At 41.3% G+C, this 19,526-nt stretch overlaps 1 long non-coding RNA gene across 1 annotated transcript; it reads left to right on the top strand.

Moving 5' to 3' along the window:
- The first annotated feature begins 7,415 nt into the window (after positions 1-7,415).
- LOC119935570 lies at positions 7,416-12,593 on the top strand. Its single transcript, XR_005453382.1, has 3 exons — positions 7,416-7,526; positions 11,300-11,360; positions 12,493-12,593. It is a non-coding gene; the product is annotated as an uncharacterized LOC119935570 (long non-coding RNA).
- The last annotated feature ends 6,933 nt before the right edge of the window (positions 12,594-19,526 follow it).

Genomic DNA, 19,526 nt, shown 5'->3' on the forward strand with positions numbered 1-19,526 from the left:
TTAGTGCCTGGCTGTACAGCTATATATATATTTTTTTAATTTCACACCTGGAAGAAAAGAAATGACACTACTGCAGATTCAGTCAACTCTATTTTCTGTGTTACCGTGGGCTGGGAGCATCGTGGATGATGAAAATCCAGAGATCCAATTAGAACTAGTGAAAAGAAGATGGGACCAGGAAGCCAGAGACCCAAGTTCTAGTTCTGGCTCCTCTGCATGTTGCCTGTGTGACCTTGGACAAGTCATTTGACTTAATCAATGGTACACATTGATTTCTCTGTCTCAGTTTCCTCACCTGTAAAGTGAGGCTAAAATCTCCATTCTCCCTCCCTCTACAACAGGGAGCACCAGTTTGAAAGGCATTGCATCTGACCTGATTCTCACATATCTTCTAGACTGTGAGCCTGTTGAGGGCAGGGATTGTCTCTCTTTGTTCCTGAATTGTACTTTCCAAGCACTTAGTACAGTGCTCTGCACAGAATAAGTTCTCAATAAATACAACTGAATGAATATCTACACAGTGCTTAGCCCAGAGGAAGTGCTTGATATAATTATTGATCTACCATAGTCAAATGTTTCTTTTAGCAAATAGTTTCCTCGCTAAAGTTATTTCATTTGAACTTAGCATTGCATCAACTCTCCTTTCTTCTGTTCATCCAAAGAGGGAGGGGAGGGGAAAATGATCAGGAAAATCTGTTCAAAGAGTGGAAGCAGGAGAAAGAATCGACAAGAAACGGGCCAAGGACTAAGGCCACAAACTGGATAATGAGTCTCAGGGTAACCCAGAATTGGCTTTCACATTTCTTCCCCTCCCCACTATCTTTCTTTACAATGTACCATCCTAGCTCCATTTAAGTCACCAACCCTAAAATGGTAACATCTGTGGCTGATATGTACTTCCCAAGCACTTAGTACAGTGCTCTGCACACAGTAAGCACTCAATAAATATGATTGAATGAATGAATATGTTTGGTACCTTGATCTATGTTCCTATGCCTGCCCAAGACTATTACCTAAATGCAAGCTTAGTATTCATAGTGTATATACTCGAGAAAGCAACTGGAGGCATACACCCTGTGAAATAAACCTAATGTCATTAACTTTTAAGGTTAAATGTCTGGGCACGGAGCTACCTGTAGAAATAAATTTAATCAAACACTTGAGAAGAACGGTTCAGGTTGCTTCATTTATGAAGGTTAAACAACCAAAATTCATGATGATTTTTAAGCCTTCCAATAAGAGATTTGGAAAGATTTACTCGCTACATATCCTTCTGACTTTCTTAAAGAATGATCCTCTGCATATTAATGGCTTATTTTCTCACCTTCTCCAATGTGGTAATGAAATGCCTGCATGTGGCAAGTAATGTAAATTAATTACTTGTTTGATCAGTTAAATATAAAGGAAGAAAAATATACATGAAACCAACACCCTTTGAAGATGTGGGAAACCTTAAATAGCAAGCTATGGCTATCTGAACATGAAAGAGCCTGAAAAAAACCTTCTGAATGAGAGAAGTTTCTTAAAACCTGGTTGATTGTGCTTTTATCAGAGGTGGACACCAGTCTTGTAAGATGAGGTATAAATATTGGAAAAAATATATAGCATTTTGGCATTACTTTAATACATTCACTGGGATTTCTCCTTTCTATCATTTTGATTTTATCTGACTAGCCACCCCAAAGCTTAGTACAGTGCCTGCACATAGCAAGTACATAACAAATACCACAAGTATTATTTTGAATAGTGCACAGCGTAAGCACTTCCCAACACCAGTTATTCCGATCATTCCAAGAGAACTCATTTAGTCCTCTCTGCTCGAAGAAGTGCCCTTGAATCAGATCATGAGAAGCAGCATGGCCTAGTGGACTGAGCACAGGCCTGGGAATCTGAAGGACCTGGGTTTTAATAATCTTTCCACCACTTGTTTTCTATGTGACCTTGGGCAAGTCACTTCACTTTTCTGTGCCTCAGTTACCTCTGCCATAAAATGGGGATTAAGACTCTGAGTCCAGTGCGGGACAGGGACTGTATCCAACCCAATTACCTTGTTAGCACATTAATGAATAAGCACTCAATATTAAATGCTTAATAAATACCGCAATTATTATTATTAGTATTCATTCAATCAATCGAATTTATTGAATACTTTCTCTGTGCAGGGCACTGTACTAATTGCTTGGAAAGTGCTATTCAGCAATCAAGAGAGATAATCCCTGCCCACACCGGGTTTATAGTCTAGAAGCAGGGGGACAGACATAAAAACAAGTAAACAGGCATCAATATAAATAAATAGAATTATAGATATATACATAAGTGCTGTGGGGCTGGGAGGGAAAGCAAAGGGAGTGAGTCAAGGTGATGTGGAAGGGAAGGGGAGCTGAGGAATAGGTGTGCTTAGTCTGGGAAGGCCTCTTGGAGGAGGGGAGCCTTCAGTAGGACTTTGAAGGGGGAAGAGTGATTGTTTGGCAGATTTGAGGAGGGAAGGTGTCCTAGGCCAGAGGCAGGATGTGGGTCAGGGGCTGATGGCGGCACAGGCAAGATATAATGGACTATTCATAGTATTGTCTACCTGATTGAACTGGGTGACTGGCCAGTGGAATAAGGTGCAGGATTTATATTGAGAAGTTGTATTTTAGATACTTAGAGTGAAGGCTTCTCTGTTGGTCATAGCACCTAATGTTCAAGGATAGCAATACTAACACTGACAATCATCTGTCTCGGCTTCCCCAGCTGTGCATGTGAGAACATTCAGGAGTAAAGGGCAGGCAATAAAAAGCCACTCAGTTGCTTCTCTTACCTGTAATTTATTTTAATCCCCATCTCTCCCATTACATGTAAGCTCCTTGAAGGCATTATCATGTCAACCAGCTGCACTGTGCTCTCTCAAGGCTAGTACAGTGCTCTGCACTCAGAGAGCACTCATAACATACCACTGATTGATTGGGTGAAGACTGGAGATGCACTGACTGAGCCTGGGTTAAGGCAAATGGCAGAAGTGTCAATCTCCCCCCTTTAGATTGTAAGCTCCTTGAGGACAGGGATTGAGTCTACCGATTCGATTGTATTGTATGCTCCCAAGCACTTTATAAAGTACTTTGAACAATGCACAGTGCCACTGATTGATTAGTTGGTTCTGCAGAGCTGGAGATCAGAGGCAAAGGTGTCATAGGCTAGAGGAAAGGGGTCAGCAGGAGTGGGACAGATCCCTGGATGAAAGAAAGGCTGTTCTGCAAGCTAAGGGTGCAGTGGAAACCTACACAGCAAAGATAAAGGAAAGGCAGGCTAGTGAAGTGGAGAAATGGAGGGAGTGATCAAAATGGGCTTTGGTCTCCCCAAGTTAGCCTAGGCCATAGGTTTTACTCACATATACTAGTTAGCAAATAATGAACTCTGTTCTCAGAACCTAATTGACTCCACTGAAGTTATAATGGACTTTATTGTCCTCAGTGTATAATTCACTCCCTGTAATAAACTTGGCTCTGAGAGGAGCATTAACTCCTTCTGGCCCACTGCAGAGGACATTACTCTCTAAAGTTGGGGAGTGGTCATTTCGATCCTCCAGATAGGAGTTCCAAGGGAAATGTTTCCAGGGAATAGCCACCTGCACAGGTCTGGGACTGGGAAAATGCTGGAACTGTTCCGGTCCTGTAAAATAGTAGCTAACTTCATGCTTTTGTAAAAGATTGCCCTGAACATATGTATACTAATATAGTAAATTTCCTCTATAGGAGACAAAATCAAGAGGAATCATCACAGAAATAAATGATTAAAGAGGCAGTACGGTTTAAAAAGAACACTAGGTTGGGAATCTGGCAACTGGAACTTTGGTTCTGTCTACACAGAGCTTATTCTTTGTTTTCAAAGATGACACTGATTTCAAAGATGACACTCCCAATGATAAGAGCCTGTTCTTGTGTGCTACTGTGGCTGGAAAGTACAATGTGTGACTGACACACCATGTGGCATTTTTTGCAACTAGGAATTGATCCTCGTTATGTTAATGAATTTATCCCATATGGTAACCGCTTGTGTTTTTGAGCCTGCCTCTTGGTACTGTCTTCATTCATTCATTCAATCTTATTTATTAAGTGCTTACTGTGTGCAAAGCAGTACTAAACAGTTGGGAAAGAACACTGAGTAGGCTGGAGATTCTTGAGGAGTGAGGAAACATGTCCTGAATGTTTCTGTAGAAAAATTTTCAGGGCAGCAGATTGAAGTCTGGACTGGAGTGGGGAGAGATAGGAGGCAGGGAGGTCAGAAGGAGGCTAATATAGTAATCAAGAAGGGATAAGATAAGTGCTTGGATTAATGTGGTAGCAATTTTGATGGAGAGGAAAGGGTGTGTTCTAGTGATGTTGTGAAGGTAGAACTGACAGGATCTAGTGATGGATTGAATATGTGTGTTGAATGAGAGAGAGGAGTGCAGGATAATGCCAAGGTTACAGGCTTGTGAGACAAGAAGGATGGTGGTGGTGTCTCTATAATAATGGCAAAGTCAGGGTTTGTGTGAGAAGATAAGGAGCTCTGTACTGGATGTGTTAAGTTTGATGTGATGGCAGGACATCCAGGTACAGATGTCTTGGAGGCAGGAGGAAATGGGAGACTGAAGTGAAGGAGAGAGATCAGAGCTGGAGATGCAGATTTGGGAATCATCCATACAGAGGTGGTAGTTGAAGCCATAGGAACGAATGAGTTCTCCAAGGGAGTGGGTGTAGATGGAGAATAGAAGGGGACTGAGAACTGAACCTTGAGGGGCATCCACAGTTAGGGTTTGAGAGGCAAAGAAGAATCCCGTGAAAGTGCCTGAGAATGAGCAGCCAGAGAGATAGGAGGAGAACCAGGAGAGATCGGTGTCAGTGAGGCCGAGGTTGCATAATGTCTCCAGTAGAAGGGTGAGGTTGTCAGTGTTTAAGGCAGGTGAGAGGTCGAGGAAGATTAGGATGGAGAAGAGGCCACTGGATTTTGCAAGAAGGAGATCATTTGTGACCTTTGAGAGGGCGGTTTCTATAGAGCTAAGGGGATGGAAGCCAGATTAGAGGGGGTCAAGGAGAGAGTTGGAGGAGAGGGACTTGAGACAGCAGGAGTAGACAACTCACTCAAGGAGTTTGGGAAGGAATGGTAGAAGGGAGACGGGGTGATAACCGGAGGGAACTGTGGGACCATGGGAGGGATTTTTTAGGATGGTGAGACATGAGCATGTTTGAAAGCAGTGGGGAAGAAGCCATTGGAGAACCAAGAGTTGAAGATGGCTGTCAGAGAGGGAAGAAGGGAGGGGGTAAGTGTTTTGATATGGTGTGAAGGGATGAGGTTGGATGTGCAGGTGGAGGGGGTGGATTTTGATAAAAGTTAGATCTCTTCTTGAGTTACTGCTGGGAAAAACATGGAGAGAACTTGTCCCTCCCCTTTTCGAAACTGTCTACCAATTCTCCCCATTTTACATATGCCCTCTTTACCTGCTACTCTTCCGCTCATATATACACTCAAATGTGTCTGTTACTGTTATATTGTAGTCTATCAAGCACTTAGTACAGTGCTCTGCACACAGTAAGCACTCAATAAATATTATTAGATGAATGAATGAATACACCCTTTATTCCTCCCAAGCTAATCTCTCACCTCCATTTCCTTGTTAATGCTTTTCCACTGGTCTGGAATTTCCTTCCCAAATGCACAGATCCCAGCTCTCCTAACCTTCAAAACCCTCATAGAATCTCGCTTCCCCCAACAAGCCTTTCCTGATTTCCTTCCAATGCTCCACGTCATACAACCCATCAGTCACCTCTAGCACTTACACATTCATTTAGAGTCTCCCTGACCACTTCTGTATATGTTCATTGATTGTACTGTTGACTCACTTATTTTGATTCTTCTATTTGTAAATATGTTTAGCTCTTTTTGGGGGGTGGAACATGTTTGGTGCCTCTATTAAACTTTTCCAGGTGCTTAATACAGTACACTCTGCATAGTGAATCCTCAGATATATTTACTACTACTACCTGTTTTGCAGGTATCAACCAACAATGGTACTTATTGACTGCTTGTGTGCAGAGCACTGTACTAAGCGCTCAGGAGAGGACACTACAACAGAGTTGTTAGACATGTTCTCTGTCCACAATGGGCTTATAGTCTAGAGGGGGAGATGCACAGTAATATAAATAAATGGATATTTTTTATGAGAGTGGATAATTACATAGACTAATGGTATTTCTTAAACAAGTTATTCCATGCCTAGCACTATACTAAGGACTGAGATCCAATATAAGTAGATCGGATACAGTTTCTTACAATCAGGAGAGGGAAAATAGGTATTTTATCTCAATTTTTATAGATATGGAAACTGAGGCACAAAGAAATAAATTCAGTGACATGCCCAAGGTCATATAGCAGGCAAATGGTGGAGCAGAGATTAGAATTCAGGTTTTCTGATTCAAAGCTCATTCTCTCCCCAATAATAATTGTAGTATTTGTCAAGTACTTACAATATGCTACTATACTGAGCTTTGGGATAGTTTCTGAAAAATCAGATCAGACAAATTTCCTGTCCCACAGTCTAAGGGGAACAGAGAACGGGGATTCAATCCCCTTTTCATAGACAAGGAAGCTAAGACACAGAGAGGTCAAGTGACTTTCCCATGGTCACACAGCAAGCAAGTGGTGGTTCCCAAGTCCTCCGATTCCCAGGCTCCAGCTCTTTCCAGTAGGCCAGGGGGTTGAACTGAAAACATTTGTAAAAGTATTTTGAGTACTTGCGAGGAAAAGTTTTATTGTTCTAAATGCCTTGAATGTGAACAAATAATGTTGAGGAATATCTCAAATTGTAAGATGCATATAGTGACTAGGGGAGTTTGCCTTTGGAAGGGGTATCTAACTACTCCCTTTTTGCTTTCAGTTAGGGAAGGTTTCTGAAGAAGGGGAAAGAGAACTCTTTAAGGACTTGTTAGGCATGGGAGTTCCAGGACTCTCGGCAGGTGAGAAACCCTGAAGTAGAGTGATTGATTAATTGAGTGTAAGTAACCTGAGCTAAGTGGATAATGAGGTTAGCTTGTGAGGAACCTGAAAGGGATTACAGAGACCTAAAGAGACCGAGAGCAAAAAAGAAACTTTCTGATGCAGTAGATATGACTACCTTAAGTTGTTTTGAGTTGAAAGCCTGTTCAAAATGACCCTAAAGCCATCCAAGTTTAACCCAAATGGCCCATTTTTAGGCTGTTTCAGACATTTAGAAAAATAAGCAAATGTTGTTGAATTGGGTCTAAATGGCTAAACCTGCCAATCTACTTCCACCTGGTCTTACTATTTTAAATTCTTGGAACACCTCACCAAGAGTGGAGCATGCTCAGTTTATAGATCCCTGAGCAGGTTGTGAGTTGTAGATGGCTGTCTTCCACATTATCTTTCTAACCAGATTGTTTGGTTGGTGGGAAGGAAAGCAAAAAAGCTGTGGTTTTATGTTAGTTTCTAACAAAAGTACAATTGATATTCTACTCAACTCCCAGGGAATGGCATGGATTTGAAGTGGAAAGGTAAATACTTTGCTTTATGTGGTATACCTGGAAACTAATAGTGGATTGAAAATGCTTATAAGATTTTGTTTGATATAATTGAACAGAAGGACCATGTGAGTAGTAAGGTCCAGGGATTTCAATATACGCTTTAGAGGGTTTTCAAGGTTTTTTTTTTTCCCATTGTATTGGGATCCAAATTATTATTTGTGTATAAGCACAAAAGCGTTCCCCAAAGTACTGGTAAAGTGTCCCCTCTCAGGATTGCACCCAGAGAGTTTCTAGTACTCTTTCAGCCTCAACTGTGGGAGAGAGAGTCAAACAGAGGCATACCCATTCCATTTCTAACTTTTGCAGTGGCTAGTGAGTGGAAGGCAATCTGCTACAAGTCAAAACTCACCTATTATGGGCAGCAGTGGCATGGAAGAGAGTCAAGGGTGGAGACTTAGTTTACTGTGTGGAACAAGGTAATGATGAACCACTTCTGTATTTTTTACCAAGAAAATTACGATACACTATGAGAATGATTGCAGATGTAGGTGGTGTTTTCTGGGAGAGATGTGTCCATGGAGTCATTATAGGTCCAAAATGACTTGACAGCATAAGACAAAATAAGACTGGTAAAGTGATCTGATTAACTTTTAATCTAAAAACACTTTAATTTGTCACATGAAAGATTAGTTTGAAAATAAGGTGTGAAACAGAGAGGTGGTTGGCACCCTGATGCTCAGCAGATTGGTTCTGGTCTCTTGCAATCCAAGTGTGAGGTTGTTGCTCTGCTATGGATGAAAGGGCTCATTATCTTGAAGGTAATTGCCCAGATGCCACATCAGTGAGGTCACACTAAACGGGGCTGTGGTTTCAGATCCAGCATTGGAGCTAATTAACAGTTAACATTGCAGGAGGCCATTTTTGAAACACCGTAAAGCTGATAAATACTTTCTGAGTGTAAGTTAATTGTTCATACAAACTTCATTCTGCTGCTTGGTAAAATCTATGTTGCAGCTGAATGAAGGTGCTTATTTGAATCTTGTCAAAGCTCAGTTTTCTAGTGCTGATGGACATTTTGCGTTATACTCATCTCCAATTGCGCCGTAATTATCCTGATGACTTCTAACAGAAGGTGCATGTGTCTCTGAGGGAAACTAATACATCATTTTTGTTTCCTCAAATCTTCATTCAGATTCTGTTTAATCCCTCAGAGTTTAAATCCCAAACTGAGCTGCAAAGGCTGTTGCATTTCCCTTCTGAGTGTACCTTGTTTTTACTCAGATAAATATTAAAAAAAAAACTTAGTAGGGGAGAAAACAGTCCAATGAAGACTCTGACCTTTCTATCTTCCCCACAAAAAGTAAGTTCTACACTTCCTCATTCACTCTCACAGCTTTCACTACCGTTTCTAAACAGAAGATTCCCAAATTTACCTCTCCAACCCTGACTTCTTTCTTTTTCTGCTGTCAGGACATTTCTACTTGTATGTCCCACTGACACCTCAAGACTAACATGACCGAAACAGAATTCATCTTCCCAGCCAAACCCGGCCCTCTTCCTGCCTCTCCTATTACTGTAGGCAACACCACTATCCTCTCTGCCTCACAAACCTGTAACTTTGGCATTATCCTCAACTCATCTCTCTCATTTGATCCACACATTCTAGCTCACCAAATCCTGTTCTAACTGCACTATTTTTTAAATGGTATTTAAGTGCTTTCTGTATGCCAGAGACTATACTAAGTGCTGGGATAGAGAAAAACATAATCAGGTTGAACACCATCCATGTCTAAAATTGGGCTCACAGTCTTAATCCCCATTTCACTGATGAGAAAACTGCGGCATAGAGAAGTTAAATGAGTTTTCCAAGGTCACGCAGGAGATAAGTAACTGTTCAGACTAGAACCAAGCTCCTCCGACTCCCAGGATCTTTCCAGTAGGCCAGGTTGTTTTTGTCCTTTTGTCACCATACTAGCAGTTTGGATGTTGCTCCAACTACTTATTTATATCATGCCTTGACTATCCTCTCTGACCTCCCTGTTTCTTCCCTCTCCAGTCCATACTTTACTCTGCTGCCTAGATTATTTTTCTAAAACAAATTTAGTTCACAGCTCTACACTTTAAAAAAAAAATCTCCTGTGGTCACCCATCCACCTTAGAGAAGCAGCGTGGCTCAGTGGAAAGAGCACGGGCTTGTGAGTCAGAGGTCGTGGGTTCTAATCCCAGCTCTGCCATGTGTCTGCTGTGTGACCTTGAGCAAGTCACTTAACTTCTCTGAGCCTCAGTTACCTCATCTGTAAAATGGGGATTAGAATTTTGAGCTCCACGTGGGACAACCTGATTACCTTGTGTCCCCCCCAGTGCTTAGAACAGTGCTTTGCACATAGTAAGCACTTAAAAAATGCCATCATTATTATTATCCACCTCTTCATCATGGAGATACTCTGCTTACCATCAGCTTTAAAACACTGTCTGCTTGCCCTCTACATCCTTACCTTGCTGATTTCCTATAATAACCCATTCTACATACTTTGGTTCTCTAATGCTGACCTACTCATACCTCGGACTCACTGCTGACTCCTTTCCCATGTCCTCTCTCTGGCCTGTTGAGCTCCCTACCACATCATATATGACACTAACTTGCTCCCCACCTCCAAAGACTTATTATAATTACATCTCTTCCAAGAGGCCTTCCCCAACTAAGTCCTCATTGTCCTTACTCACTACCTTCTGTAATGTAAAGGCTCTGTACCCTTTAAATATTTGATATTCACCCCCCTGCCAAAAGGGAACATTTAGTATAGTGCTCTGCAGACAGTGCTCAACAAAAAACTTTGATTTTCCTCATTTCAAATTAGCATCTAAATTGTATTCTGGATGGGATTTTCTCAGTTGGTAGTAAATTTTTTCATTTGATTTTAAGTGATATGTTTTTGGAGAAGTGGTTAATACTGTGAGCCTAAAAAGTTAGCTAGAAGTCTTTGTCCAAGAAGGCTGGCTTTGATTGGATTTAATCATTATTGGTAACCAACCAATTCCCTAACTGAAACTGATAATTTTAAAACCTCCTTTCCCAACAGTACTTCCCCCCGCTCTATATCTCTATAAAATGGTGACATGGTATAACAGGCTTTCTTTACTACATTGACAGATGGTTATGTGATTATAAATTCAAATTAGGTATAAGGACAATACACAGAAAATGGTGAAGAATAAGGCCCCTGACAGATTACAAAATGATTGACAAGATACACGATTACCCATGCTTTTGACTGCATAATTCCCAGTTCTCAAAATGTGCTATGTAGAAATGATAACATTACAGGAACAACACAGACATATCTTCAAGCGTCACTGTCAGACCTCTGTTTCTCTCTCTCTCTCTCTCTCTCTTTAAATCAGGATGAAGGTTTCAGGGGAGAGGTGAGTTAGGAAAGTGGTTTTAAGGTGGGGAAGCAGCTGGAGTTGAACTGTAAATTAGGATACATTTCAGTATGGCAGTACTTATTTTCATGAATAATGGTCATAAGTCAGATCATCTGCGGATGAACACTGATTCAAACCCATTGGCTGATGAGCCAAAATAATTTAGCCTGGCTATACCAATTCAGTAGCAGAAAGAACTCGTCCGAAAAATTCCGTATAATTCATAATGATCACCAATTACATATATAAACTATAAGGCCCTCTTGCGGTGGGAGGCTCAATTAGGAAACTCCTGTCAGATAATTACAAGACAGAGTTTATATCTTCCCTTGATTTTGTACCATTCAAGAGTCTAATTGCTGCTATTTTTCATCCAGATTTTGCCTGTATTGTCTTATGCCAGATACAGCATCAGGCTACAGAAGGGCCTCAAGAAAGGTAAGTCCCGGCTCTGTTTCCTCAGACTGTAAGCTTCCTGTAGGCAGGGATTGTGTGTACCAACTCTACCTGTATCAAATTCTCCCAAGTGCTTAATACAGTTCTCTGTTCACAGTGAGCACTTAATACCATTGATTGATTCTTTTTCTTTTGATCTCCCTTGACCTATGTTGACTTAGCTCAAGAGAGAGGTAGGAATTCAGAAGAATCATTCCTGCTAAGAAGAGCGTGAAGTAGCAACCATTTTCAGCTAACATGTTTGTAGACTCCCCTTCAAATATCTTAGATTCTTTATATTTTTTTTTCACTGCCTGCAAATGGTGCCTCTTACCCTTATGGGAACCAATTCTTTGTCCAGGATGTGAAGCTCCTAGAGTCTTAGGATGCAGATTAAGGGAGTGGCTTTATCTTCCCTGGATTTCTTTACCCTTCTGCCAATAGCCTGCTTGCAGGAGCATATAGCCAGAACATCCCAGAGGTAGAAAGAACAGAGAGGAGCCATCTAGTTTTGCTCTCCACTAACAGAAGGTGGTTGCTTCTGTTATTAAAGATGCCTCAAGGACAGAGATATTAGCTTTGGTAGGTTGTTTCCTCATTAATCAAATTCACAGACAGGAAATATTTTCTTATGTCTAACCTAGATCTCTCTTGTTGCATATTTAAGTTCATTTCCTCCAATTCTGTCCTCTAAGTGTATGGAGAACAACAAAGGTTACATTATCAATCTTTCAAATACTCAAAGATGGTTATTAAGTTTATTATCATCTTTATTGATCTTCTGGGGCTTCCCTCCAGGTTCCTTGCATCCTTTTAAAAATGTGGGGAACAAAACAAATTATAATGCTCCTGAAATCCCTTTGCCTTCCTATCTGTCCATATTCTATTTCCTTTTTATTTAATTTTCATGGGAAATTGTATGTGTGAACCGAGAATTAATTTGCTATAGGTCAATGTTTGTATCCTCTCAGCATCACACAAAGGGAAGAATCTGGGGATGTGGGATGGCTTGGAGTGACATTGGTAAATGTGATGGGTCAGTGCAAATTTTGCAAGTCAAACAGGATTTGGGGGAGTCTAATAATTTCCACAAACAATTTGCAAGGCTGAATGAACTCATCCTCTTACTCTGAAGCATTTCAACTACTGGCCTGGGAAACTAATAGAAGAAGGTGAACCAGCAGAAGAGAATTGGAATACGAAATCATACTGAAGCTGGGGAGGAGGGGAAGAAAAAAAGGCAAGATCCTTGAGTCAATTACCTTAATTTTTTAAGAAGTTCATGTATATGTCGTCCTATGGGATTCAAAGTTGCTGCTACTGTGGATATATTTACCAGTATGTAATAATATTTGTCATAACACTGTGTGGGATCAATGATCCATTTCCCAGTAGATGCGTGTAGTGATCATCCTTTACCGTGTTACAGTGTTTGCTGCTCTCAGGGTTGGGTGGTCTATTCTTTTCTCTCGCTCAAGTTACAAACTTCTCAAAGCCTCTCCTCTTAGAGAGTTTTCTTGTTTCTGATTTCTATAAGCCAGTCTTCTCTGTTTCCTGCTACTGCTTTCCTCAGGAGGAATTAGATCCTTCAAAAACAATCCAGTTCAATTTTGTTCCATAAGTGACTCATTGTTCCATTCTGCCTTCCTTACAATGAAGCTATCCCTGATTTTGTAGAACCAGTATGTCTGCTCAGGCACAGTCTCATGAAGAGCAGAAGCAATTACCATGATAATTCAGGGCCCAAAGCTTGGTAGAGGGAAAAAGACATTTTCTTCTGAATAGCTAAAATGGTTCACTGTAAATCACTTTATTCACTCATTCAATCATATTTATTGAGTACTTACTGTGTGCAGAGCACTGTACTAAGCACTTGGGAAGTACAAGTTGGCAACATATAGAGACGGTCCCTACCCAACAGCAGGATCATAGTCTAGTCTTTAAACACTTAACTATAGACTGTAAGCTCATCCTCTAGGCTGTAAGTTTGTTGTGGGCAAGGAACATGTCTACCAACTCTTGTATTTATTGAGCGCTTACTCTGTGCAGAGCACTGTACTAAGCACTTGGGCAGTACAAGTTGGCAACATGTAGAGACAGTCCCTACCCAACAACGGGCTCACAGTCTAGAAGTGCCTAGTTTAGAGCTTTGCACACAGTAAGCATTCAGTAAATGCTGTTGATTAACTTTGTTTATGTAGTAACATGCCAACAATTTAAGTTCTTGACCAGTGTATTTCTAGACAACGGTTTTACTGTAGAATATTCCATTTGGATGGGCCTACCTTTGCTCAAGACTGTTACAGGAGGAAGGCACCAGTGGTGACTTCAGATGGCACTTTTGGATACTGAACACTCCTTTGACCCAGAAGCAACTGACCTAGACTACCTTTCCTGCATTATGACAAAGTGATAAATCATCTAGAACCTTCTGTGGAAATTTTGAAGACCCTAGAGTGGGTCACCTAAGAACCTGAGCCTTGTTCAGGGTGGCTGCCAGAGGCTTGTGATGAAAGCCTAGCAGAGCGCTCTGTCAGAGAGGACCATGGTTGAATTTTAAAGTGGCCAGTCAGAGTGGGTGCCTGTGTTTTAACAGGGGTCTGTAGGGGAACAAATGTTACTGGAGCGAAGGTGATGGATTAGGTTGTACATGGATAACTCTAGGTGAGCAGAAGTGTCTTAATGTCTGTAGCTTCCTGCTTTCTCTCCCACTTTCTACCCTCCGCACGTGCTCCGACACAGGCCCTGCCTCCTGGAATCCCCAACAGTCTCCCACTGAGCATTTGAAAAATCTGGTCAGTTCACACTTGTCTCCTTCCTTCTCCCTTCAGCAGTGGACAAGCAGTAGAAAAATGGGGAGGCAGTGTAGGTCTACTCAGAACTGCCTACCCTCAGTTCCTTGTTGCCTGACTCTGCTCCACTATAGGATCTGGTCTTCCAGGACTCCTTAACCAATAGTTCATTACAGCTGCTGTGGGTGGCTTGGAGCTATCCCTAGAGCCTGGGCAGATTAGCCAAAAGGTGTGGGAGTGAGCATCCCACTACCTTTAGGGAAGTAGTTGTCCATCAAGGAGACTCCAGGACGAGAGACACAGACAAGAATCCAATATCACAGAAATAATGACCTTTCTCCATCATCTCAACCTAAACTTTTCAGCTCTTACATGCTTAATTGTGATATGAAACTACTCATCTTCAGCTCTCTGGATGTAAGCTGCCAAGTGGGTGAGATCACAAGTATTAAAACACAGGCAGAATCCTAAACTTTCTGTCATGCAGACTTAGCTTGACCCATGTAAACCAAGCAAAGAATTTCCCCAAATAAATACATTTTTGTTTTTCAGAGAGGCAGCAAGAGCATAAATCATGGAGATGTAAAAACATCTGCTCTAATAAGAGTGAGATATTTAGGGAGACAATATATGACTTTTTGCTGCTCAGCTAGTAAAGATAATTGGAGCTGAAAATTATTGTCTGGATTAGAAAATAAATGAAAACATTTGTAATAAGATTAAAGTTCATGAAAAGGAAACTTAATTGCTCACTCTAATTTATGAAATTGCAGATAGGTCTGGCAAATTGTTCTTTTGCTTGGGTATTTTTTTTTTAACCAGCCCTGGCACAAGGGCACAATGAAATGAACTATATCCATACATGAGCAATCTGATGGACCATTGCACTGAAATTGCTATTTGCAGAAATATGTACTTTCTTGGCTGGCTAAAAATGTTCTTGTCATGATCAAAAACAGGTGTGACACAGCTGGAAGGGGAAGGTTGCCATGGTTACAGCCAAAGTCTTCATCAGCCCACATGCATTAAGAGTCAGTGCAATAATCAATATTAAGCCCCATCCAACAGTGAGGTAGGATGGGCAAAATATTCAATGGTAGCTGACACCCTCCAGAGTGAAGTAATGAACAACCTCAGGGGAGAAGCTTAGCATGTTACTAATGACCAAGGGACATTAAATCACACCTCAAAGTCTGTGTATCCATAATCAAGTCTTAACTGAGGTAACTTGTATTACAGGGTACTTACATTTAAACAAACGAAGCCACTTTCAAAACAAGAGTGTTTATTTCCTAAGCATTTTTTCCTTCTGGAAGATTGCTAATGGGCACAGGTCAAACTTCAGCAAGCATGAGTTCAGGGTTTTTTTTTTCTGAAAGTGTGGGGATAGTGACCTTTCAGGGTCACTTCTTGGTTCAGAGTTGGGAATTGAGTTGGTCAAATGACCATGTCTGGGAAAATAAAGTATTAGTTACAAAGAAAAGGGCCACTTTATTGAGGTCTTCCTTAGCTTTCTATTTACCTGGTTTTCAGTTTGGGGAAAATAGTCAAAATTCCGAATTGTAGATGGATAAGGAAAGCTTTAGAATGCCTCCATTTTTGATTTGTGTTTTGAAGAGACTGAAGAAATAACTAGTTCACTTTTGTGGCCTCTCGTGAGAACTGAGGGAAATCTATAGGGGATTTGAGCTATATTTCAAACAGATTGGTTTTCAGGAAAACTTCAAGAAATGGGAACATAAGAGCAAACCTTTGCCTTTTTGCCTTTTGGAAGTGTAATAGCACTACCATAGAGATTCCTGCTAGTTCTACTGTTATGCGAAGAAAATGAATTATGTATCTAACATCTTTCCCCTACTCAAAGTTGTAGTGTGTAGAACCAAAGTATTTTGAAGAAACTCTCTAAACTTTGAAATGCTATTTGGAGTCTTCTTTGGGAATAGCATCCCTTGATACTTAGCTAAAGCTGACATACTCCCTGATGGGGTGCTGATAATTTAATTTGCGAAAACTTATTCTGGGAAATGGCATTTTAGGAGGGCTTTGCATGTCGAGAGAGGTGTTGGTGGGAGGGAGTCCTCTACCAAGGGAACAGAGTGAGTGAGGGGGTGGAGGTGGGAGAATTGAGAGTAAGTTTCAGCTAAAAGATTGGCTTGGAAGGTACAAAGATGGAGAGTTAAATGGCAGGTGAAGAGAGAAGATACGTAAGTTGGGGCCAGTTGGTGGAGAGCCTTGAGAAATATTGAAAACACCTAAGTAGTTGAAGAGGAAAGGTATTTCACCTAAAATGCTCTAACTAATCTGAAAATAAAACACTGTAGACACTCTGTTTTGCAGCAGCCTTGTAATAGACGAAATCTAGGAAAAGATCATCTTGGGAAATTACAGGGCAAGCTTGAACAAAGATGCAGTTCTTGTGACAGGCTAGTTTATCACAGTTGGGCTAAATAAGCAAATTATATGTGAGGATTCAAAGTGAACTCAATTTGCTCTTGTTTAATTGGCTAGTTAAAGCTCCAAGAGGAGATACAATTGTGGGGAGATTGATACTGTGTCTTTTTTGGGTTAGCAAACTGGAATTTGAACAAGTTGTTTTATATTCAAGACTTGTAAAGCATGCTGGTTTACCCAATTCTAAAAGAAATTACTGATCTAAATTTGTAGGAGAGAAAATATTGCCCTCCCCACAAAGCCTCTTCATTCTCTTGTTCCATTGAACACTTAAAATGGTCAATTGCTTTTTAGAAGAGCTTTGAAAGGTATGTTAAAATATTCTCTAGCTGCTCTTGAAGAAAACAGCTATCTACTCGGGTATTGATCTGGCACTGAAAAAGAATGTAATCATACTTAGAAATAGCTTTTAACAAAAAAACCAATTAACTATGGCAGGGCCTCTTCAAACCGTGAGACCTTAGGGTCACCATAACTAACAACCTCTTGTTTGGGAATGTGTATGGCAACACCCTCCTCTTACCCGCATTGGTTTATGTTCTATAGAAAAGGCCTGTATCGGTGGGGACATTTCTGACTTGATCACTTGTGATTTAGTCTCAAAAATTTTTTTCGTTTAATTGAAACTCTATGGCCTCGTGGAAAAAGCACAGGCCTGTGGGATCTAAGGACCTGGGTTCTAATTCTGGCTCTGCCAATTGCTTGTTGGGTAAATCACTTAACTTCTTAGTGCCTCAGATTCTTCAACTGAGAAATGAAAATCAAATCCCTGTTCTACCTCCTACTTAGACTGTGAGCCTAATGCGGATGGAGTGTCCAACTTAATTAACGTGTACGTTCCCCTGTGCTTAGAATTTTGTGGGACACATAGTAAGTGCTTAACAAATATCCTAAAACAAAAACCTCTCTCCACCTTCTCCGCTTTTCTCTTTTTCCTTCTGTGGGTGAATTCTAAACTACATCACGCACAAAGTGAAGATGGTAATACTTTGTCTTGGTCACCAAAGCTAAAAGAGGAGTCAGGGGAATTACCCAGCCAGGCAAAATCTGTTTTTTGCTTTTTGAAGACTTGGGTGACCCTTACCTTGAAGACCTTGAGGACAAGATGGTCTTTTTCTGGGGGATGCAAGATCAATCAAGGGTCCCTTTATAGGTTGGAATGGTGATAGAATCCTAAAGTCAATCCCATAGTCAGTAGGATTGGCATTTTCAAGGATAACAATGACCACTTTTGTATTTGCTGCTTTCGTCATCATCTCCACAACTAAACTGGCCCTTTTGGGCTGGGTGTAGTTCACAGCATGGCCAAAAACACACCATCCAACCTCAGAGGCAACCATTCATAGCTAAGAAGTCCAGTTTTGCAAGGGCCAAGCTGCCATTGCTGTCATCTGCCACCACTGTTGTCCAGTGCCATCCACTGCTGCCCCACCCAAATGGGACTTGGTATAGCAAGGGCAGCAGCTAAGGGTGGGTAGTAACGGTCAGCAGTGAGCGTTGGTGGAGAAGTTCACTTCCCCTTTTTTTGTCTCCTCCTCCTTTTTTTATCTGCTCTCTTTTTCCCATTTCCTATTTACCCCTTTCCCTTTTTCCCCCTTTTTTCCTTTTGGCCTCCTCCCCTGTTCCTCCACCTAAGATAACCAAATTCCTGATCACCATACCAAAGACAGTGCCTTATATTCATCATCATCATCATCATCAATCGTATTTATTGAGCACTTACTGTGTGCAGAGCACTGTACTAAGCGCTTGGGAAGTACAAGTTGGCAACATATAGAGACAGTCCCTACCCAACAGTGGGCTCACAGTCTAAAAAGGGGAGACCGAGAACAAAACCAAACATACTAACAAAATAAAATAAATAGAATAGATATGTACAAGTAAAAAAAATAAATAAATAGTGTAACAAATATGTACAAGCATATATACAGGTGCTGTGGGGAAGGGAAGGAGGTAAGATGGGGGGATGGAGAGGGGGACGAAGGGGAGAGGAAGGAAGGGGCTCAGTCTGGTAAGGCCTCCTGGAGGAGGTGAGCTCTCAGTAGGGCCTTGAAGGGAGGAAGAAAGCTAGCTTGGCGGATGGGCAGAGGGAGGGCATTCCAGGCCCGGGGGATGACGTGTGCCGGGGGTCGATGGCAGGACAGGCGAGAACGAGGTACGGTGAGGAGATTAGCGGCAGAGGAGCAGAGGGTGTGGGGTGGGCTGTAGAAGGAGAGAAGGGAGGTGAGGTAGGAGGGGGCGAGGTGATGGACAGCCTTGAAGCCCAGGGTGAGGAGTTTCTGCCTGATGCACAGATTGATTGGTAGCCACTGGAGATTTTTGAGGAGGGAATAACATGCCCAGAGTGTTTCTGGACAGAGACAATCCGGGCAGCAGCATGAAGTATGGATATTCAAGTTCACAAAAATTATATTTTTACTCTTGTATGTTCTACTTAACTACAACGGAATTTATGGAGGAATTTAAAAATTGTGAAACCACTAGAAACTGTTTACAGTAATGCCGTATTTTTAAGTTTTTTGTAGGCTATTGCCACACTTAAGGACTTTCATGGGCTGAGGACTCTGTTTTTAAAAAGAGAAATGAGGTGTACTGTTAATGGTAATTAATGAACCGTGACGTGGGTTATTACAGTGAAGCATATACACCAATTAAAGATGTCATTTAGCAGGCAGAAACTCCTCCCTGATGCTTCCAGTAGCAACAAAAACTGAATAGATATCCACTTGGGTGTTGATCCCGCACTGAGAAAGAATGTGATCAAACTTAGAAATATCTTCTAACAAAAAATCTTAATTTCCAGAAAAGTAACTGAGGATTTGGAGGGGGTGAGTGGGGGCACCTGGGTTAGAGAAGCAGCGTGGCTCAGTGGAAAGAGCCCGGGCTCTGGAGTCAGAGGTCATGGGTTCAAATCCCAGCTCTGCCA

Source organism: Tachyglossus aculeatus, chromosome 12 (assembly GCF_015852505.1).
Source record: "Tachyglossus aculeatus isolate mTacAcu1 chromosome 12, mTacAcu1.pri, whole genome shotgun sequence".
NCBI lineage: Eukaryota > Metazoa > Chordata > Mammalia > Monotremata > Tachyglossidae > Tachyglossus > Tachyglossus aculeatus.